Raw genomic sequence first — 18,408 nt, 5'->3', positions numbered from 1 at the left:
GATGGATAGATTAGATTAAATACTTGCCTGTTATACATATACATATATATATATTATTCTCACAGCAAATAAGTTAATAATAATAACTTATTGCAAGTTGATAATTTAATTGGTTAATAATACAGTAAAAGCCTGGTTAATAACTGAGATTGTTTAATAATTAAATCACACTGCGTTTTAATATCATGTGCTGCAAAAAGCTGCAGGAGACACATTAAAGAGCCATTTGCAGCTCGCGACCTTCAGTCTGAGTATCATTGAACTAGATCATGCTGCCGCCCAGAAATAAACCCTGCAGTTGCAGCCCCACGTGACACTGTTCTCTGCTCTCTCCCGGCTGGTGGAATCTCCTGCAACTTACCCAAGTCCTTGTTCCTTCGCTGTCGTCAGAGTGATGGATCCCAGCCTCTGCTGAGCTGAAACTCACCCATATCCTCCGTCCTGTCTTGGAGACCGTTATATAGAGCCCAGCCAGACATGGAGGGAGAGGAGCGGGAGGGGAAATCCAGTAAGCTATTGGGTAAGGACGATTTTCTGACATCTGGCAATTAAAATCAGTGGCCCAGCAGGCAGGGCGTGGGTGAGGAACAAACAGCACATGTCCTGCTGGAGACCTGGGCTCCACAGAAACATCTAAGGGTGTGTCTACCCAGCAAGCGAAGGTGCGGTTGTAGGTTAGGTGGGTGTAGCAGGTGGCACAGACTTTACCTTGGGTAGCTGCCCCAGTACAAGCCCTCCAGGGACTCTGTTACAAACTCTGCTCACCAGCCTGTGCTGCTGTCCAGGCCACCATGTCCCCACTGCTATTGTTACCCTGGCTAGCTAGATTAAAGCCAGGGTAGGAACACCCACCCATGCTGTAATCACACCTTCATTTGCTGTGCAGATGGATCCAGAGTCTGGACCCCTTCCTAATCCAGTTCTAGCCTGGAAACTCACAGCTCTGCCGGTGCCCCCCAATCCTGACCTACATCCTCTGCTGTCCCAGCCGTGTTACAGTAATTTAGGTGGAATATATAGACCCAGGGATTTAATGGTGTGATTGTGACCCTGTCACTGTTCAAGATTAAACAATGTTAAACAAGGTTCAGGGTTTGGTATCCAGAGCCCTCGGCCTGCTCAGTCCCATGGCAAACACACCATTAACAACCCTTTCCACTTTTCATTAAAGATACAGAAAAGCAGGGAAAGCAGCTCAAACGTTTGAACTGTAAAGTGTTTCGGCTTTTATTTTAACTATTTCCCTTTCCCTGTGGTTGGGGAGAGGTTTCTGAAGGAAACCCGTCTGTGTGACACTCCCAGAAATGGTATTAAAGATGGTAATAACTGTCCCATGGGGACAAAGAGAAGCTTTTAGCTGAGATGGGCTGGAGCTGTTGTTGCTGTTGTATTTACAGTCCCATCCTGTTTCCTAGAAGACAAAACACGACAAACACATACACAAGAGGGAAAGAGAAGAACAGGAAATAGAAAAAATGCAGCGTCTGTCTCTAGTGTGACTCTTCCTTGCAGCCTCAGTGCTGGAGCAACCCAGGCTCGGCACATGATCTTACCAGCTGCTCTGAGACTTGGCAACTTGTACTAGCCCAAGGTGTCCAGGGCACTGCTTTTAATGGCCTTTTTCATCGCAGCCTTACAGCCGTGCTGTGAAATATCCATCTTGGCCGGCTAAACCAAATACTTATTAGATGAAAATAAAAAGGTAGATAACAGTAAAAATATGTTGGGGAGGAAAAAGGACACACGGAGCAGTGGGGAGGCAAACTCCCCCATCCCAGAATTTAGCTGGAACCGGTGGAGGTGGCCATATCAGCTGGTTCTCTCTCTGGCCTGGTCTAGTCAGGACGTCTCTTGGGATTAAGATGAAGGTGCCCAGGGTTGTCATGCTGAATCCTGGGATGGCAGCCATGATGATAATGCTCACTCTTTCCCCTTTCTTTCGGTCAGGAAGTGTTGCGTTCACTTCCCCTCCTCTGTCAGTTTTTCACCCAAATTCCCCTTTTTTGATCACAAAAGTTTAGGGAGTCCTCAGAGTTAGACTTAATTTCCAGTGAAGCCTAATTTCTCTCACACCAATTCTGGCCTTGTTGATTTCCGGTTCCACATTTTTCTTGTTTATCAGGCATGATCTTAATACAGGCCTTGAGTGATAACAGGGGTCTGTCTGTTTGGACTAATTCAGTCTCAGTCTCATTTGTGCACCTTTCCCCATCAACATTTATTGCTATTTGTAATTGGAGTTTTTGTCAAATTTTACTCTTTCTGGTTGACCTTAAAATTCAGGTAAGCTTGTAGGCCTAGTTATTACAATAGCTCCCAAACCTCCACAGTTCTGCCAGTGATCCTCAGACCCCAGCCAAATGTAAGGCACCTTAAGGACTTGATGCCATGAAAATTAGTGAGAAACTGGGTGTCCTAATCTCTTGGGTGACTTGAAAGGGGAAGTCAGAGCACATGGACCCCTTGGGCTGCAGAGCTGTCAGTACAGGAAGAGAGGATAGTAGCCAGCTTCATCTGGATCAAATTCTGCCAGCAGAAATTAGAAATGGCCCCAACCAGACTTCAACTTGCAATGCTTGATGGTGAAGATTAGTGCTCCGACCTTTCCACAGCAGAACTGCAGTGGCCAGTGGACCAGCATGAAAGGGGTGACGTGACAACATTGCACCACCCAGCACAGCTACTTTCTTTGTTGGTCTAAGGGTGGGTTTCTCACCTAGCACATATGCAATTATTGGTTCAAACCCCACTAGCACCCCACTTTGACAATAACTCGGTTTCATTCTCTTCCTCTTGTGCGGGGATCAGGGGGTGGCACCTGGACTGATCCAGCCTTCAGCAATGATTTTTGGGATGCCACAAACCAGGGTCCCTCCAGCTCAGTTTCTGACACTAGCCCATCCCAGTGGCTTCACAGGAAGGAATGTTGCAAAAGAAGAATTATAAAAACAAACTTGCTCAGAGAGAAAGTTTGTTCCTGACCTTCCTCAGTTAGTGAATGGCTCAGGCCCTGAAGCATGAAGATTTATAACTATGTGTCAGTACCAATTTTGGGAAGGGAGTGGGGCCTAGTGGTTTAGCTCAAGGAAGGCTGAGAATAAGGACTCCTGGTTTCTAACCCTAACCTGGTAAAGGAGTGGGGTCCATTGGATTAGAACAGGGCAGATGAAAACTCAGGACTCCTGGGTTTTCCCCCCTGCTTTTAGAGGGGAAATGGGTTTAGTGGTTAGAGGAGGGCCAGCAGTAGCACTCAGGACTCCAGGATTCTATTCCCCAAACTAGGGAACAGGTTGTTAGTGGCCTTTAAATCACAAGACAGCCTCAGTGGAAAAACACAACACATTTCCAGCACAGTCCTTAAGTGTTCAAAGGCTTATGTTCTTCTTCTCCCCAATGTGACACAACAAGCCAGGGATTACTATGCAGACAGGGGGAAATATTTTTTAAAAGAAAATAATGACCAATAACGCTTAATAATAATGAATATGAGGATTCTCCATTATGAGACTAACAAGAAAATACCAGAACTGTGAAACTGAATATTTCTAAAAGGATTGGTTTTAGATGGCTCCTATGTGGCAGCAAGGAGAACAAGATAGTAAAGTGAGGGACAGGGAAGGCGCGGCTATACTGTATAATGGGCACTAGGGGCAGCAGAGGGTGGGGGTGTGGAGGGGGCGGCTGTACTGTATAATGGGCACTAGGGGCAGCAGAGGGTGGGGGTGGGGAAGGGGCGGCTGTACTGTATAATGGGCACTAGGGGCAGCAGAAGGTGGGGGTGGGGAAGGGGCGGCTATACTGTATAATGGGCACTAGGGGCAGCAGAGGGTGGGGGTGGGGAAGGGGTGGCTATACTGTATAATGGGCATGAGGGGAAAGCAGGGGACGGGGGTAGGGAAGGGGCGGCTATACTGTATAATGGGCATGAGGGGAAAGCAGGGGACGGGGGTGGGGAAGGGGCGGCTATACTGTATAATGGGCACGAAGGGAAAGCAAGGGATGGGGGTGGGGAAGGGGCGGCTATACTGTATAATGGGCACTAGTGGCAGCAGAGGGTGGGGGGTGCAAATGCCCAGATAATCTGACCAGTGCTCAGACGCAGGTGAGGAGCCGGGTGCCGTGGGTCGTGTGGGAGGGACAGAGCATGGTTAGAGGAAGCAGCAGGGTCCCCTGCCTGTCCAAGCTGTGCCCTACATCTACCCCACAAGGAGTACAGGAAGCCCTTGACAGCAGCAAATGACAATTTTCTGGGACATCGGTGTCCCTGTGTAAGCGTGGCTCGGTGAGTTGTATCAGCATTGGGTGGTGGGGAAGACAGCTTTGCTCCTGTGTAGCCCACCCATGATGGGTATCCCTCCACCAAAGCAGATGTTGTTGACAATTGGGATGGGCGCGTGGATGAAAGTGTTGAGAATCTTCCCAAAAATTCCTTGTTTCTTCATCATCATGTTGCAGTAGGCTCTGGGGTTTGGGGCTGGGTCCGTGGATACTCCACGTGGTGCATATTGAATATTCTGTTCTATGTGACACATGGCTGCCTGTTGGCCATGGCCAGCCCGACGGCTAGAAGGACAAGGGGCAGCAGGAGCACGGGGTCGGGTCCCCTTGGAGCCATGGCTGTGCCTGTCCCTGGATCGACCTGTGGTGGGAAGAGGGGGGGAGATGGATGGAGATCTGCCTCCTCCATGGAATTTCCTTGGCCCAAACTCCTCCCACCCCACTCTGCCCCCAAAGCCCCACCCTTCCTGATATTCCTGCCAGCCCCACTCTTCCCAGAGCCCCTCCCATTGTCACAGCCCCATTGTGCTGGGGGATTCCCAGAAACTGGCCTCCTCTAACCCACTGTTCTCCACCCAGAGGTGAAGATTGAACCCAGGAGTCCTGACTCCCAGAACCTCTGCTCTAACCACTAGCTCACATTGCCTTCCACAAATAAACCCTGCAGTTGCAACCCCATGTGTCACTGTTCTCTCCTCTCTCCAGGCTGGCGGAATCTCCTGCAACTTACCCAAGCCCTTGTTCCTTCGCTGTCATCGGAGCGACGGATCCCAGCCTCTGCTGAGCTGAACCTCGCCCTGATCCTCCTGCCTGTCTTGGCGCGGGTTACATAGAGCCCAGGTGGAGGAGTGGGAGGGGAAATCCAGGAAGCCATTGTGTAAGCACGATTTCCCTGTATCTGGCATTTAAAAGCAGTGGCCCAGCAGGCTGGGCGTGAGTGAGGAAGAAGCAGCAGATGTCCTGCCAGAGACCTGGGCTCCACAGAAACATCTAAGAAGCATCTTCCCAGCAAGCAAAGGTGTGATTGTAGTGCTGATAGATTTAGCTATGCCAGATTTAACCTAGCTAGTGGGGGTAATAATACCAGGTGACATAGACTTCGCCCCGGGGAAGCTGCCCTCATGCCAGCCCACCAGGGACCCTGGGTACTTACTCTGATTGCCAGCCTGTGCTAAAGTCCAAGCCAGCATGTCCCCACTGCTGTTGTTTCCCATGCTAGCTAGATTAACGCTACCACAGGATCGCCCACCCATGCTGCAATCACACCTTCGTTTGCTGTATAGATGCACCCTGCGTCCTGACCCACTGGCACCTTCCCAATCCAGTCCTAGCCTAGAAACTCACAGCTCTGCTGGTGCCCCCCAATCCTGACCCACAGCCCCTGCTATCCCAGCCCTGGGCTCTGTTGCAGTAAATTAGGTGGAATATATAGACTCAAAGATTCAATGGTGTTAACCTGGCCCTGTCACTGTCCAAGATTCAACAATGTTAAACAAGGTTTGGGATTTGGTTTCCAGAGCCCTCAGCCTGCTCAGTCCCATGGCAAACGCACCTTTAACAAACTTTTCCACCTCTCATTAAAGACAGAAAAGAAGGAAAAACAACTCAAACACTGGAAATGTAAAGTATAAAGGCTTTTATTTTAACGGTATCCATTGTTTTCTTTCTGGTTAGTTGAGAGAGTTTTTAGACAGAAGCCTCCCTGTGTGACAGTCTTATAAATGGTATTAAAGATGGTAATAACTGTCCTTTGTGGACAAAAGCCAGGGCCGGCTCTAGGTTTTTTGCTGCCCCAAGCAAAAAAAATTTTGGCTGCCCCCCGTCCCAGCCCTGGGCTCCTCGCCGCACCCCACTGCTGCCCCAACCCTGGGCTCTCCCCCACCACCCGCACCCCCCACCCTGGGTTCTCCCCCCCCCGACCCGCACCCCCCTGCCGCCCCAGCCCTGGGTTCTCCCCCCACACCTCCTGCCGCCCCAGCCCTGGGCTCTCCCCCCCGGCCCTGCACCCTCCTTCCGCCGCAGCCCTGGGTCACTGGTAACTCGCTCCCAGGACAGGTCATTCAGCAGGAATTTTGGATGTGCACAGAACACAGACATGATTGGTTCCCATATTGTTACAGAACTGCAGTAAAGTGGAACAATTTTCAGCTGCAAATGGGCTGCCCCAAGCACATGCTTGCTTTGCTGGTGCCTAGAGCCGCCCCTGGACAAAAGGAAGAATTTAGTTGTGATGGGCTGTAGTTCTCCTTGTTACAGTCCAATCCTGTCTCCAAGAAGACAAAACCTGACAGACATATACACGAGAAGGGAAAGAGATGAAAGACAAAGAGAGAAAATGCAGCTTCTGTCTCTGGTGTGACTCTCCCTCGCAGCTGGAGAAACAGACACGGAACACAATATTACCAGCTGCTCTGAGACTCGGCAACTTGTATTAGTCTGGGGGCATTCAGGGCATTGCTTTTAGCTGTGTCTTTGATCACAGGGCCACAGCAGTCCTGTGAAATATCCAGTCGTGGCCGGCTAGAACAGATTTTTGTTAGATAGAAGGAAAAAGGAGAGGGACAGGAAAGGGGAAAAATAAGCTGGGAAAGAAAAAGGCACATGGTGGGGTGGGGAGACAAACTCTCCCATCCAAGGGGGTGGCTGCAATTTAGCCAGAGCAGGTGGAAGTGGCCATGTCAGCTGGGTTCCCCTGTCTCTTGGTATTAGGATGAAGGAGGCCCAGGGTGTCATGCTGCATACTGTGTTCCCAGGAGATGCCAGGGTCAGGGCCGACGCAACCCATTAGGCAACCTAGGCGGTCACCTAGGGCGCTACAATTTGGGGGGTGGCGACCGCGGTGATATTTCGGTGGCGGGACCTTCCGCCGCCTCTGTGGGGGGGGGCGCCATTTCGGGGTGGGACCTTCCGCCACCTAGGGAGGCAGAAAAGCTGGCGGCACTCCTAGCCAGGGTGCAGCCTTGATGATAATCCTCGCTCCTTTCCCTGAGTGCAGTCAGACATTTTGTGTTTGCTTCCTTTCCTCTGTAATTTTTTCTCCCAAACTCCCTGCCCCTTTTTGAGGACCCCCAAAGGAAGAGATGGCTGGAATACCCCTCCCTTCATTATAGAAGTCTCCAGTTTGGCCTAATTTCCCACACATGAATTTTGATCCATTGATTTCTGGTCCCAAGCTTCTCTTGTTTACCAGGGATGATTTTTATGCAGGCTTTAAGTGCAATCAAGGGTCCTGTCTGTTTGGACTAATTCAGTCTCTGTCTCACTTTTGTATCTTTCCCAATCAATATTTATTGCTATGTGTGATTGGAGATTTCGTCAACTTTTACACTTTCTAGTTGATCTTAAAATTCAGGTAAACTTGTAGGCCCAGTTATTACAACAGCTTCCCCACCCCCCACAACTCTGCCGGTGCCCCTTCAACCTGCAGCCAAATGTAAGGCACTGGAAGGTCCCGGAACTCATGAAAATTACTGAGGACCTGGGCGTCCTAATTGCTTGGGTGACTTGAGAGGCAGTCAGAGAACACACACCTGTTGGGCTGCAGTGCTGTCAGTACAGGAAGAGAGGATTGTAGCCAGCTTGAGGTAGATCAAACTCTCCAATGACAAATTTAAAATGGCCCCAACCTGACTTTCCCTCACCACTCCGGATTGTGGCAATTAGTGCTCTGATCCCTAACCCTAACTGCAGTGATCAATGGAACAGCATGACAAAGGGTGACGTGTGATAACATTGCTCATTGTGGCACCTAACTACTACATTATTCTTTTCCTGCAGATTAAGAGTGATTCTCTGAAGGAAGAAGACCTCCCATTGGATGCCGTTGGGTGTCTGCCCTATCTCTGAGGGGCAGAAATGTGTTCTTCAAATTTCAGCAATGAAAGAAGGAGAGAGAGATGGGGAAGGACACACTGAGAGAGAAAGAGATTGAGAAATGAGTGCTGTAAATTATTTTATTTTCTCTTAGCACCTAAGACGGGTCTGGAGTTTTGGAAGAAACAGGCTGCAGTGGGTTGCAATTTGGCTTCCTCTCCCATTGGCTCCAGGCAGGGGAAGGAAGGTGGGTATGTGGAAAGAGACACTCAGAGGAATGTACCAAGGTATTCACAGGACACAAACACACACAAGAAGCAACCCTGGAGACAGAAATGACACACAAAAGACAAATGTTCCCAACAAAAGAGGAGGAAGAGGAGACACGCAAGAGGCTCACACCCACAAAACAGAAACATACACACAAGAAACATAACATGATACACACAAGATTAACTTAAGCAAGGGATTCAAACACCCACAACCCAGCCCCACAAAGAAATCCAAACATGAGGTCGGGAAAGATGACAAAAACGAGTTTGGGTTTTTCTGTTTTTGGCAATACCACTAAAAAAGTTGATATGACTAGGGCTAGTTGCCAACCATAGTGAGGATTAACCCATACCGGTGTGAACCATGGTTCTACTGTTATAGATGAATCCAGACTAGGTATTGCACTGGAAATTGGTACAAAAACTGATTTCTGTCTCTCTCTCCATCCATCCTCATACACACTCGTTTCTCTCTCTCCATCCATCAATCCCCACACACCCATCTCTTTCTATTTACTTATATTTGTGCCCATCCTGTTCCGGGAGTCTCTGAAAACCAGAAAAAAAATCCAGTGCACTCCTTAACTGTTCTGTGGCTTCTGTTCTTGCTATCCCCAGTGTAACACAACCAGACAGTGATTTAGGGAGCACAGGGAATTGCAGATGGGGCAAAATATTGAAAAATGAAGAGAATAATGTCCAGCAACCCTTAACCATGCTGAATATCAGGATTCCTCTTTATTAGATTGAATGCACAATACCAGAAGGGTGAAACTGATGGATAGTTCTTAATCAAATGACTGTTTTTTAGATGGCCACTATATTGCAGCAGGGAGTACAAGATAAGTATGGAGCAGTAATACTGTATAATGGGCACTAGGGGCAGCAGAGGGTGGGGAATGAACACTGGTGGCTATAGCGGATGGGGGATGGGCACTAGGGACAGTAGAGAGTGTGGGGTGGGTAATGGGTGGTTATACTATACAGACTAGGGTGAGGGGTGGAAACACCTAAACCACCTGACCAGTGTTTGGAGGTGGCTGAGGAGCCAGGTGCCGTAGCAGTGTGGGAGGGACAGAGTGGGAGTTAGAGGAAGAAGCAGTGTCCACTGCCTGACTCCACACCCAGCCTGGGCCCTACATCTACTCATGATAGTAAATAGGGTATGCTTGGTAGCAGCGGATGATAATATGCCGGCGATAGAATGTCCCGTTGTACCAGTGTCTCTGGTTATGAGTCTTGTCATATCTGCAGGTGGTGACTTTGAAGGTATTATTGCTCTTGCGTAGGTCAGGAGGGAAGTTTATCCCATTCGTACGGCAGACACTCTTGATAGCTTCGATGTGTTTATGGATGAAGGTGTTGATGGGCTTCTTGTTTAATGACACTCTCCGCATCCTCATTCTGCAGTAGGTATTGTGCTGGGAGAATGAGGTCCGTAGATAGTCCACATGGTTCTTCAAGAATGTTTTGAACTCTGGGATCGATGACCACCCACTGGCAAAAGTCAGGCAGGCTGTCAGCGGGACAAAGGGCAGCAGGAGCAAGGGGCGGGGTCCCCTCATAGCCATGGCCTGTCTGGATCGACCTGCAGTAGGGTGAGAGGGGGGAGATGGATGGAGACAGTGCGAGGTGGGGATCTGCCTCCTCCATAATACCTCCTGGGCACAACCTCATCCCATCCCACCCCTCTCTGCACCCAAACCCCACCCCTCCTGATATCCACTGCCGGCCCCACTCTGCCCAGAGCCCCTCCCATTCTTCCAGCCCCATTGTGCTGAGGCCTTCTCAGAACCTGGCTCATCAGGGGCTCCATTGTGCCAGGTGCTGTCCTGACCCCACAGAGATCAGGGCCTGCTCCTCTAACCCACTGCTCCCCATTCCTCTCCCAGAGCCAGGGATAGAACCCAGGTGTTTTGTGTCTCAGACTGCGACCAGGGAGGACCCCTACCCCTTGTGCCAGCTGCTGCACAGACTCCAACTGAAATCATCTCCCGCCTCCTCTAACCCTCTGTTGTCCACCCAGAGGTGGAGAGTGAACCCAGGAGTCCTGACTCCCAGCCCCCATGCTGTGACCACTAGAACAGTGGTACTCAGACCTCAGTAGCTGAGGAGGCAAATTAGCAATCGAAATTACCCAAATGAGCCCCAGCAGTGTGAATTCATTGTTTCATTGACTATAGTACTAGTCATATTTAAACAGTGTGACAGGCAAATATTTAGTATTGATTGATAGATGACAGATGATAGATACTTGCCTGTTATACTGTTATATGTATATATATATATATATTATTCTCACAGCAAATAAGTTAATAAAAATGACTTAGTGCAAGCTGATAACTTAATTGGTTAACAGTAAAAACATCTTGATTGGTTAATAACTGAGATTGGTTAATAATTAAATCACATGGTGCTTTAATATCATCTGCTACAAAGAGCCACGGGAGACACATTAAAGAGTCACTTGCGGCTCGCGAGCTGCAAGTCTATCACTGCACTAGCTCATGCTGCCTCCCAGAAGCAAACCCTGCGGTTGCAGCCCCATGTGACACTGTTCTCTCCTCTGTCCAGACCAGTGGAAACTTCTGCAACTTACTCAAGTCCTTGATTTTTCCTGTTCTCAGAGCGATAGATTCCAGCTTCTGCTGAGCTGAACCTCACCCTGATCCTCCTGCCCATTGTGTAGCTGGTTATATAGAGCCCAGCCAGATATGGAGGGATGGGGGTGGGAGGGAAAATACAGTAACCTGTTGGGTAAACATGATTTCCCGATATCTGGCAATTAAAAGCAGTGGACCAGCAGTCAGGGCGTGGGTGGAGAACGAACAGCACATGTCCTGCCAGAGATCTGAGCTCCACAAAAACATCTCAGGGTGTGTCTACCCAGCAAGCGAAGGTGCAGTTGTAGCGTAGGTGGGTGCAGTCATGCCATCTTTAACCTAGCTAGTGTGCGTAGCAATATCAGATGGCACAGATTTCACCCCGGAGTAGCTGCCCGAGTGCCAGCCTTCCAGGGACCCTTATACCTACTCTGGTTGCCACCCTGTGCTGTACACCATGCTAACATGTCCCCACTGCAGTTATTTCCCATGCTAGGTAGATTAATGCTAGTGTAGGGATACCCACCCATGCTGCAATCACACCTTCATTTGCTGTGTCGATGGACCCTGAGTCCTGACCCACTGGCACCTTCACAATCCAATCCCAACCTAGAAACTCACAGCTCTGCTCGTGCCCCCAAGTCTGGACCCACACATGCCTGCAATCCCAGCGCTGGGCTCTGTTGCTCTAATTTAGGTGGAATATATAGACCCAAAGTATCAATGGTGTTAACCTGGCCCTGTCACTCTCCAGGATGAAACAGTGTTAAAGGGAGTTAGGTACCCAGAGCCCTCAGCTTGCTCAGTCCCATGGAAAACGCACCGTTAACAATCCTTTTAACCTTTTATTAAAGATATAGAAAAACAGGGAAAGAAACTCAAGCATTTGAATTGTAAAGTACTAAGGCTTTTATTTTAACTCTGCATCCCTTGTTCCCTTTCCTGTTAGTTGGGGAGAGTTTTCACAACTCCCTGTGTGACAGTTTCATAAATGGTATTAAAGATGTTAATAACTCTCCTCTGGGGACAAAGAGAAGAAGTTAGTGGCTTCAGCTGCAATTGTTGCTGCTATTGCTACCCTCCAAACCTCTTTCCTAGAAGACAAAATGCATCAGACACACACGAGAGGGGAAAGAGAAGAATGGCAAAGAGACAATGCAGCTTCTGTCTATGGTGTGACTATCCCTCGCAGCCTCAATGCTGGAGAAACCCAGGCCTAGCACATGATCTTACCAGGTGCTCTGAGACTTGGTAGTAGGGTTACCATATTTCCACAATCAAAAAAGAGGACACTGGGGATGGGGGGGGGAGCCCCACTCTAGCCTCGCCCCTGCCCCGCCCCATCCATTCCCTCCCACTTCCCACCCCCTGACTGCCCCCCTCAGAACCCCCAACCCCCTCCGCTGCTTGTCCCCTGACTGCCCCCTCCTGAGAACCCCTCACCCTAACTGCCCACCTAGGACCCTACCTGTCCCCTGACTGCCCCAACCCTTATCCACACTCCCATCCCATATCCACACCCCTTCCCCCAGACAGACCCCCGGGACTCCCACGCCCTGTCCAACCACTCCCCGCCCCCTGACAGGACCCCCAGAACACCCAACCCATCCAACCCCCTCTGCTCCCTGCCTGCCTCGACCCCTCTCCACACCCCTGCCCCCCTGACAGCCCCCCCAGAACCCCTGACCCATCTAACCCCCTGCTCCCTGACTGCCCCGCGGGACTCCCCTTACCATGCCCATGCCGGTCAGATGCTGGCTCCACGTGGAGGCAAAATGCTGCTGGGCTGCCCCTGCAGAGTGCTGAGGCAGGGGGAGGGGGAGCAGGGGAGGGGCTCTGGCTGCTGGAGGCCAATGGGCGTGGCTCAATCAGGCCCAGCCGCCCAATCAGCCACGCCGCACTCTGCATGGAAGGACGGGAGGGAGGGAGGGGAGGGGGAAAAAATCCTAGACCTTTTAACCTTATTACCAATTCCTCCCGGATGGCTATTTAAAGACAAAAAAGACGGACATGTCCGGGGAAATATGGACGGATGGTAACCCTACTTGGTAGCTTCTACAACCCTGGGGTGTTCAGGACATTGTGTTTAACAGCCTCTTTGGTCACACGGCCACAGTAGTACTGCGAAAAATCCAGTCTTGGCCAGCTATTGGCTAACACTTTTATTAAACAGAAGGAAAAAGGAGAGGAGTAGGAAAGAGGAAAAATAAATTGGGAAGGAAAAAAGGCCATGGTGTGTGTGTGTGTCTGTGAGTGTGGAGGGGGCGGGGGGACAAAAAGTCTCCCATCCCAGGTGTTGGTTGGGATTTAGCTGGAGCTGGTGGAAGTGGCCTTGTCAGCTGGGTCCCTCTCTCTGGTCCAGACGTCTCTTGGGATTTGGATGAAGGAAGCCCAGGCATGTTATGCTGGAACCTGTGCTACCAGGAGATGGGCTGGATAGCAGCCCTGATGATAATGCTCACTCCTTCCCCTGCATTCAATCAGTGATTGTTGCATTTGCTTCCTCTCCTTTGACAATTTTTCTCCCAAACTCACCCTTTTGAAAGGAATAATGGGTGGAACAGCTCCTCCCTTCACTATTTTGTTCACCAATTAGGCCTAATTTCCCACACACCAATTCTGATCCATTGATTTCTGGTCCCACACTTCTCTTGTTTTCAAGGACTTGAATGGTATCAGGGGGCATTTCTGGGCTAATTCAGTTTCTGTCTCATTTTTGCACCTTTCCTTATCAAACTTTCTTGTTATATGTGATAGGAAGGTTCATAAACGTTCACTCTTCACAGCTGAGCTTAAAATTAGGTTAAATTTGTAGGCCCAATTATTACAGCAGGTCCCCATCCCTCACAGTTCTGCTTGTGCATCTCAATCTCAACTCACAGCTCCTGCTATCCCAGCTATGGGCTCCCACACAGCTCTGCCACTGCCCCTCATGTCTGGTCTGCAGTCCCCTCCAAGGTGCCTAAAAAAATTGGGTGCCATGAAAATTAGTGGGGAACCTAGCATCCTAATTGCTTGGGTGACTTGAAGGGGGCAGTTAGAGCACACGAACCCCCTGGGGTGCAGTGCTGTCACTACAGGAAGAGGGGATAGTAGCCAGCTTGTGCTAAATCAAACTCTGCCAGTACAAATTAAAATGGCCGCAACCACATTTCAGCTCACAGCTCTTGATTGTTAAGCTGAGTGCTCTGACCCCTCAGCAGCAGAACTGCCATGGTCAGTAGAACAGCATGACAAGGGGTGACAAACATTGCACATTGTGGCATCTAATCATGTATTATTCTATCTTTGCAGGGTAAAAGCGATTCTCTGAAGGAAAGAGAGCTGCCACTGGATGCCGTTGGGTGTCTGCCTTATTTCTGAGGGCAGAAATGTGCTCTTGGAAGTTTAATGATGGAAAAAGGAGATGGAGGTGTGTGTGTGTGGGGCGGGGGAGGAAGGATGACAAATGGAGAGAGAGAAATTGAGAGAGGAGTGGGGTAAATTATTTTCTCTTGGGACCAAAGCCAGGTGTGGAATTCTTGAGAGAATGGGTGGGGTTGGATTGGAATTTGGCTTCCTCTCCCATTGGCTCTAGGCAAAGAATGGAAGATGGTATGTGGAAAGGGAAATTCGGAGGAATACACTCAGATACTCAGTGTAGCCTGATCTATAGGTTAGGTATTAATTATATTGTTTACTTAAGAATTTTCAGTTCTCACTTTGAGGGTTGACAGGTTGTTCCAAGATCATGCCCGGTACTATTAAAATGACTATATAATTAGGAAACTTGATGTGCAAAGCTGCAATGCTCAGACTATAGGATTCCTTTTTTTATTTACAATAGTTTATTAATACATTTGGCAAAATCACACATACTCTAATCCAGCAAGGTAGATAGAGATACTACAGAATGTACATCTGAACGTTTATATACTCATACCATCCCTTGCTGAACAACCTGAAATATTAGCCATTATCTTTCTTATCACCATCACCTTCCTCATCATCATCAGTGGCCATCATCCTGGCATCTCCCAAGGGCTACATCTCTCTCTCCCCCCTACCTGCATACAGGCTGGGATGCAATTCTTATACATAAGAAAATAACAATGCCCATACTGGGTCAGACTAAAGGTCCATCCAGCCCAGTATCCTGTCTGCCAACAGTGGCCAATGCCCGGTGCCTCAGAGAGAGTGAACCTAACAGGTAATGATCAAGTGATCTCTCGCCTGCCATCCATCTCCACTCTCTGACAAACAGAGGCTAGGGACACCATTCCTTACCCATCCTGGCTAATAGCCATTAATGGACTTAACCTCCATTAATTTATCTAGTTCCCTTTTAAACCCTGTTATAGTCCTAGCCTTCACAATGGCCTCAGGCAAGGAGTTCCTCAGGTTGACTGTGCGCTGTGTCAAAAAGAACTTCCTTTTATTTGTTTTAAAACTGCTGCCTATTAATTTCATTTGGTGGCCCCTAGTTCTTATATTATGGGAACAAGACAATAACTTTTCGTTATTCACTTTATAATATGGAGATATACCTATTTCATAGAACTGGAAGGGATGCTGAAAGGTCATGGAGTCCAGGCCCTTGCCTTCACTAGGAGGACCAATTTTGCCCCAGATCCCTAAGTGGCTTTCTCAAGGATTGAGCTTACAACCCTGGGTTTAGCAGGCCAATGCTCAAAGCACTGAGCTATCTCTTCCACCCACCAACTGGTTTTTCTCTAAACCACTCATGATTTTATATACCTCTATATATAAGGCAGGAGGGATAGCTCAGTGGTTGGGGGAAATCTAAGTACACTATGTCCACTGGATCTCCTTTGTCCACATGTTTGTTGACCCCTTCAAAGAACTCTAATAGATTAGTAAGACGTGATTTCCCTTTACAGAAACCATGTTGACTTTTGCCCAACAATTTATGTTCTTCTATGTGTCTGACAATTTGATTCTTTACTATTGTTTCAACTAATTTGCCCAGTACTGACGTTAGACTTATCGGTCTGTAATTGCCGGGATCACTGCTAAAGCCCTTTTTAAATATTGGCGTTACATTAGCTATCTTCCAGTCATTGGGTACAAAACTGATTTAAAGGACAGGTTACAAACCATAGTTAATAGTTCCGCAATTTCACATTTGAGTTCTTTCAGAACTCTTGGGTGAATGCCATCTGGTCCCGGTGACTTGTTACTGTTAAGTTTATCAATTAATTCCAAAACCTCCTCTAATGACACTTCAATCTGTGACAATTCCTCAGATTTGTCACCTACAAAGGACAGCTCAGGTTTGGGAATCTCCTGAATATTCTCAGCTGTGAAGACTGAAGCAAATAATTCATTTAGTTTCTCCGCAATGAACTTATCGTCTTTAAGTGCTCCTTTTGTATCTCGATTGTCCAGGGGCCCCACTGGTTGTTTAGCAGGCTTCCTGCTTCTGATGTACTTAAAAAACATTTTGTTATTAACTTTTGATTTTTTGGCTAGCTGTTCTTCAAACTCCTTTGTGGCTTTTCAGTAGAGGGGGTTCTCTTCTCTTCCTTATTTGTATTTCCTCACCCTACTAATGTTGAGGTGCCCTTCTCCTATGGGTTAGTATGTTACTGACCTCAACTTATTATCATATACATCAATTTATTGACATGGCACCCTTGTGGTCAGATAGCTGTGGATATTCTGTCCAAAAGCCAGTGTTAGCTCATGTTACTGTGGTTGGCTGGTGTCATTATGGACAAAGTCCCCCTTACACTCTCTATTTCCAGTTCCCCAAAACTTAGGGGTGATGGTTAGGCCATTTATCTATGCCAAAGTTCATAGGCCTCAAGACTTACGCTAACTGCTGAAGCCAGTGTCTTACAGGGTACAGGCCTGTAGGTTCCTTGAATTACTGCTGAATATAATAAAGTCAGACTATAAAGAAGTCAAAGCAGTGAATGTAAGAAAGGCAAGCTAGCCATATGGGCTACAGGTCCCCCCCTTGATATTGTGATTGTTAATGAGCCCTATCATGTAAATTTAGGGTCTTACCCCTTGTTTAAACCTGTGCTTTTACATAACACAGAGAACAGATAAAGGAGAATTGCCACTTTCCCAATTAGCATGTGTGCCCATGTGGTATAACAAAGTTTTAGACCCTGTAATCTTGCACTCCAATCAACCACAAAAATATCTTGATGTTTGGGTATTTCATAATACTGGCCATTTCCACTACACATCACCCTTCTCATAAGAGTCTCTTGCTTTGGTTAGCCTGCGAGAGAAGACGATGATGACAATGGATTCTGTTGGTACTTTCCTTCTGGCTGCACATCAGTGTGTTCACTTAAAACATATCGTCTGTGCCTATGTACCGATACCCCTTTTCTGAGCAACAGGCCATTGATGGAATTTTTCATGATTGGGTGTTGAACTACCAGAGGTGAGTTCATTGTAGACATTGTCTTCATGGTGACCTACTGAGTGCATAGCTGCCAAGTTACCAAACACATCCTTGAACATAGTCAAATAAACTGTGGACAGGACACATAAGGGATTTTTGCCAAGGCTTAATCTTGTGGAACTTCATATTATGGGCATTTACCAACTTTTAATTTGATAACTTAATTCCTTTCACGATCCCCAAAAACCTGAGATGTCTAGGGGAGTCTGTTTCCATTATGCTCCTTACATTTCATTTGGCAATCCTTGTCTTTAAGGATTAATTGTACATTTACAATGATCTATCACCTTGTATAAAACCAACACATGCTTTTATATATTTGAGGGATAGACAATCTGAGCAGTGAAGCCTCAGAAACAAAATACCAGAAGGAAATACAAACAAATAACTAACAAGATTTCATCCCAGTATATTGTACAAAACAGACCTATACACCTCCTTGCCCCGTTGGGCATGATTACCCCAACACCATATTACCTTGGCTGGAACCTTATTTTTGTATTTCCAATGATTGGATTATGTTTAGCAATTTATAACACAGATAACCTATATATTTTCATATAATAAAACATTGTACCTGTAATATAGCTATTAATCCTACATTAATGTTACAGTGGTTTGCTCAGTGTACTTTTGGATTTTAATATGGATTCTGGCAAAAAAACAAAAACAAAACAGCCACATTGCCTGAAACCACAAATCAAAATTATATAAAATATATAACTATAAATTAGTTGCAATTAAATTGTTCATTGAGACAAATTATATTGTCTCATATATGTAAATATAAATGTATTTATGACTGACTTTTGCAAGAATTGAACTACCGCTTGTGTCTGATAAGAGCACACCTATGGTGGTTAAACCCTAATTATAATATTGAAATAGCTCTTGCTTTTGAGTTAGAGGCACAACGACACAAAACACAAACACACCCGACAAAGACCCAAACACCCATGAGGAGGAAGAGGAGACATGCAAGAGGCATTCAAGGAAGAGGAACATACCCACAAAACAC

Source organism: Malaclemys terrapin, chromosome 12 (assembly GCF_027887155.1).
Source record: "Malaclemys terrapin pileata isolate rMalTer1 chromosome 12, rMalTer1.hap1, whole genome shotgun sequence".
Lineage (NCBI taxonomy): Eukaryota > Metazoa > Chordata > Testudines > Emydidae > Malaclemys > Malaclemys terrapin.
Note: the sequence above shows the minus strand (reverse complement) of the source record.